The sequence below is a fragment of the Nematolebias whitei genome, chromosome 1, assembly GCF_014905685.2.
Source record: "Nematolebias whitei isolate Nwh7 chromosome 1, NemWhi1, whole genome shotgun sequence".
Taxonomy (NCBI): domain Eukaryota; kingdom Metazoa; phylum Chordata; class Actinopteri; order Cyprinodontiformes; family Rivulidae; genus Nematolebias; species Nematolebias whitei.
The window spans coordinates 85427776-85433426 of NC_056498.1; the positions used below are offsets into that span (position 1 = coordinate 85427776).

At 35.7% G+C, this 5651-nt stretch overlaps 1 protein-coding gene across 1 annotated transcript in view; it reads right to left on the bottom strand.

The window, feature by feature from the left end:
• Positions 1 to 2351, bottom strand: part of gbf1 (golgi brefeldin A resistant guanine nucleotide exchange factor 1) — a 117986-nt gene extending 115635 nt beyond the window's left edge. Inside the window, exon 1 of the mRNA XM_037680951.1 lies at positions 2251 to 2351. The gene's annotated coding sequence lies outside the window, so the exon portion shown is untranslated. The remainder of the gene's footprint in view (positions 1 to 2250) is intronic.
• Between the last annotated feature and the right edge of the window lie 3300 nt (positions 2352 to 5651).

Sequence of the window (5651 nt, forward strand, 5' to 3'; positions counted from 1 at the left end):
ATAGATAGATAGATAGATAGATAGATAGATAGATAGATAGATAGATATGTATAGATATGATGTGTTGTCGACAGGACAGCTGTCTGACGCTGAAACAGTTTAGAGTTGCCAAATTCAAGAATTTCTATATTATTAATGATTTTCATTTGGTCTGAGTAGATAAAAACAAACAAAAAAAAACATTTAAAATAATTAATTTGCTGAAAGGAAAAAAAACATCTTCTCTAAGGGTGATTTGCCTTGTGTTAGAAAAAACTATAAACATAAATGTTTGGGGAAAAGGTTGTTGAAAATGAGTTACTGACCTATTTGATCACCGGTACTTGAGAATTACCATCTAGTAAACATATCAGTGGAACTAAGATGTGATGAGGGCACAAGAGGGTGCATAAATAAATTTTCAGAACAGTCGGTCTTGAAATTATAAAACTTAAACAGACAATAATGTAAATGAAATGTCAACAAGTACTCAAAGTTTAGAACAACAAAAAATACAGTGTTATGTCACAGTTATGATCTAATTCATCCAAAAGATGATCAGATCAAAGACGTACACAAACATCTAAAGTTCTGAACAGCTGAAATCTAAGTTACCAAAGTCCTGAAACTAAACTCTGAAATGGATACAGAATCTAAGAACTAAACAGCAAATTCCCATTATCAATCTTTACAATGCCTAAAACCAATATGGATAATCAAACACAGTTAAACTGACAAAGTGCTCCCCACTGAAAAGCAGTACAGCTTAAAACGGTTGGATTAACCTTTGCTTCACATGTCATCCAACTCATGCTACATAAGACTTATTCTGCAGTAAGATTTAAGAGTGAAGGAACAGGGTGGCCAGAACTTCTATGTTTAAAATTCACAGGGAGCAGTCTATTCCAAAAAATATATATGTTTAACAGAATGAGCAGCAAAGACAAAAAAAAAAAAAGGATTACAGAAACAGGCTTAAAATAGATAAAATCTGTGACAATGAAAACAGAAACTAGAATTTTCTTTTCTATCATAAAACTGCTAGAAGGACAGCATGCACTGTCGCCTCACAGCGAAAAGGTTGCTGGTCTGAATTCCACATAGGGCCATTCTGTGTGGCATATGCATGTTCTCCCTGGACAAGTTTGTATTTGTTTTCTCCTGTTTCCTCCTTCAGTGTAAAAGCATGCATGTGGGGTGAACTGGAGATTCATGAGCCTAGATAATGCGTGTTCTGGCTGTTTGTCCTGTGATCCTATGAAGGACAAACCAACCTTTCCTGTTACCGAATGACAGCTGGGGCAGGTACCTACATCCCCCTCCATTCAAAGCTGTTTTAAAGAGGAACCACTGTTGTCCAGCTGGGACAGGGTGCTGTTACTGTTGTGCTCAAAAGTTTGCATACCCTGGCAGAATTTGTGATTTCTTGGCCATTTTTAAAAGACAATTAAATATTTACAAACCTTGGAAGCTTACCATTCATATACTCTGAAAAATGGCCAGAAAAAATAACAAAATCTGCCAGGGTATGTAAATTGTTGATCACACCTGTATTAAAGATGAAGTTTGTTTCCATCTGCGGTGTGTGGCACGCCTGCAGAAATGTTTAGGTGGTGACAACTATAGAAGTTAAGTCAATGTAAAAACTAGAATGCAGGTTTCCTTATAAGTACATTGTGTTGTACTGAGGATGTGCTTTGCAACTTAATAAAATATACACGATTACTGAAAAAATTAACAAAATCAACAATCTCAGAAGTTAAATTGTGTCTATGTGCAGTGGAGAGGCTTCCCTAGATATATTATAATCTCTCTACAGAGGCTGTTTGGTCAAAATTAAATCCACAAGCATAGTATATAGGTTTTAATGAACATAACCATGTACACAAACCGATATAAATCTGGTAGTGTGTTTGGATTGCAAGGTGTTTAATTAGATTAGATCATAAACGTTTATGCTAAGCTAGGATGCTAATCTGACACAAAATAATGAGTTTGCAGAAATGTTGACAGTCATCTGAACTACAAACAAATTTCAGATCTTATCAAATGAATGCTTTTCAACCACTACTAACAATCTCAAGTGTTAACAAATTCATACTGAATCATTAGACCTGACAGATAACCACAAAGCTAAGCTAGCTGTCCTGTGTACAGGTCTTCATCCCTGCCATGCCCTCACGTTTTCCTACCTTTTATAACTCTCTACAGAAAACCACATTCTGGCACATCTATATTCACTATTTAGATACAAAAACATAGAAATATTACCTTTCCGTTGCCGCTAGTTGAAACAAGAAGTCCTGGCTGATTTAGCTAATGCTAGCTGGCTAGCTAGCCACGACCAACAGTGAATGGAGATCAAAGTTCAGTTCACTGCAACAAACAGACAAGCTACAAAAATCGGACATTACACTGTATTTTAACGTAATCGTCCCCAGCGTTACTTGTTCATTCAATCTCTAAAAAGTGTTCCATACGTGAATAAATTGAACAACTTCCTGTAGCTGTCAATCTGGCTTTGGTAAACACACTGACGTGGAAATGCTGCGCAGCCTCAACCTAGCTTGATGGTGGAGTGTTGATTGACGTGTCAACACAGTGTCGGTTTAGATGAGATATAGATTTTTCACATACAGGAATTTGTTGTTTGACCAAAGTTTAGATTTAAATATAATTGAGTAGTATTTAATTTGAAAAGGTAAACGTTTACTTTGTGTTACAGCTTGAGGGGGCGGGACATGGTAAACCGTAGAGCCGGAAGTTAGGTTGTACCGAGTTGATGACGGAAGCACGGCCTGCATCTCTACTGATGCTGCTTTACTGATGTAATCCCATTGTCTAATCTGTCCAATCTAATTTATGTGATGTTTTATCGGCAAAATTCCAATGCCTTAAACTGTATGACATAGAGATGTAGTTTATATCAGTTTATTTTGTCCCAACTGTTGTGATTTTAGTTATTTTTGCTTTAAAGGGAACCTGTTACACTTTGTTCTGGCTCGTATAGCCCACCTTGAGCTCTCTGCATTGCCTTTTAAATGACTTATCTGTGCTTCATTTTGTATTTATTAGTGAATAAGGAATATTTTAACATAAATATAAAAGTATAGTGCAAGCATTTGTGTCTATCACTGGACTTTTTTTTTTTTTTTTTTGGCTAGGTTGCAATTGTAAGCATAAATGGATAAGGTTTTTTTTTAATATATTTAAATAAAAATAAATGGAGCATTGAGATTTCAAGTGCAGAGCTGTAACAAATACCAGGATTTGATCAGTATTTCTATTTATAGTTTCTTCTGTTTGTTTTTTGCTGCTGTTTTAAGGCTGCTGTTTAATACACCGTATTATATTACATTATTGTTGTTTAATGTATATCTTAGAGTCTAAGATATACATTAAACAACAATAATGTAATATAATACAGTGGTAAAAAATAATTCAGGTGGTAAAAAATATAAAGTATAAAAAGAAACCGTATACAAGGGTCAGACCCTTGTATACGGTTTTTTTTTATACTTTTTTTTTGGGGGGGGGGGGGGGGGGTGTAACTAGGACCTTGAGTACACAATTTTGTTAAACCTCATGCACGACATGTGCTGTGAATGAGAATAAAGTAAACTTGAACCTTTTATTTTTACTTTTGGTGGAGGGACTGTAACTATTTCATTCAACCTTTATTTAGACGGGTTAAGCCCATTGAGCCTCGAGGACTCATTTACAAGAGAGACCTTATTTCAAAATGAAAAATTAAAAAAAAAACTTTTCAAAAACTGAAAAAAAAAAAACGTTTGAAAAAAGTTTAAAAAAAACTTCAGCATACTTTAATTTCAACCTTCATGTATTAAAATGCTAATGTAACTTGTTCAAGGTGGTAGCGTTTTTTGTTTGTAACCTTTAAATTAAAATAAAAAAATAAAGTATTATTCCTCATTGAAATTAATGGAGAACTCTTCATATCATTGAAAAACTTGATAATCTTTGAAATCTACTTTAGCCACTTTTTGTTCTAATTTTAGATTTTAATGATTTTTGCTGGATTTAGCGTTTAGATACTGTTTTGCCAATTTTTGCTTTTGACTATCATTCTATTATTTTAGTTTTCAGCCACTGTTTTTCTGGTTTTAGATTTTAAGTTTTGTTTTGCTCTTTTTGGGGGGAAAGTGTGTGTGTGTGTGTGTGTGTGTGGGGGGGGGGGGGTGCTATGTCTAGGTTGTGTTTGGAAAATTTAAATAAATTGTGATTGCACAGATGGACTAACTGCTTGTCCCATAGAGCCAAGACTAAGGTGGATTGCTGCCATCTTTAAACAGCTTAAATCTCAAATTGTCCATAGCAGTTCATGCAAATGTTATTTAAAACATGACATTACAGTTAATATTGCATTACACTGTTATCCATCCATCCATATACCCATCCATTCATTCTCTTCTGCCTATTCCAGAGTCAAGTTGCAGGGACAAAAGCTTGAGCAGGAAGGACTCCAAAGCATTCCCAGGCCAGCCATCATGTTTTGGGTCTTCCCCAGTGGCCTCCTCCCTGTTAGACAAGCCTGGAAAACCTCCCTAGAGAATCGTCCAGGCATTACACAGTTAACCCAACAGAAATAATATGATATTCTTGATGGAAATGCCGTAGATTGTACTGGAAGTGGTACAGCTAGCTGCTGCTGCCACTCTTTGAGCAAGTTGCAAAATGCTGCAGGAATGTAATCCAAAGGGAAAAAAATCCAATTAAAGATAAACTGAAGGTGATTTATAAAATAGCTTTTGCATTAGTTGCTACCAAAGTTTTGAGATTAGATTTGTTTTGAGGTAGCAGCAATCCACTTTGGTCTTGGCCCAACTTGAGCCAGTCTTTAGTTGTCAGTCTGGAAGAATTAGCTTCTATTTCTACAAACTAAGACTGAACAGAGAGCTGTCCACAACATGCAAGATACTGATTGTAACCTTTTCTCTGAACCCATTGAACATCAGAAGTATCTATTTAAGTAATAAATCCGTCTGCTCAGCTGTTTTCTGTGCCAGAAACTGGTTATACAAATCATCCCTTTCACTGAAGCAGTTTAGAGGCAAAAAAACCCCACCTAACTGGTGCTGGTCTTCAAGCAGCAGCAGCTCATGCTAATGACTGGTGGTTGAGGGTCAACCTGGAAAAACTACTTCCTAAATTTATTACAACCAAACATGACGCATTATGGCCAAACATCACTTTGGTCTCATTCATTCAGAAGACTTTTTTCCAGAAGTCTTGTGATTTATTCAAATGAAACTTTACAAACTAAATTTGTGATACCATGTTCTTTTTTAAAAGAATAGTCTTTCTCCATGCAAACCTTCCAAACAAGCCAAGCCTGTTCAGTCTTTTTGTTATTGTCCTGTCATGAACTTTCCCATGTTAAATGAGGCCTGCAGAGTCTAAGATGAAGTCCATGAGTTTATTTTTATTTATTTATTTATTCACAATTACTCTAAGTATTGCACGGTCTGGTCTTGGGGTGAATGTACTGTGATGTCCACTCCTGGGAAAACTGACAACTGTCTTAAACATTTTCCACTTGTGAATATTCTCCTGCTTTAAAAAGGATGGTCACACTGGTGATAATCAGATAACCATTATCCAAAGAAGTTAAGTCAGATCCTCTGGACGGGTTCAAAAAACAAACAAAAAAA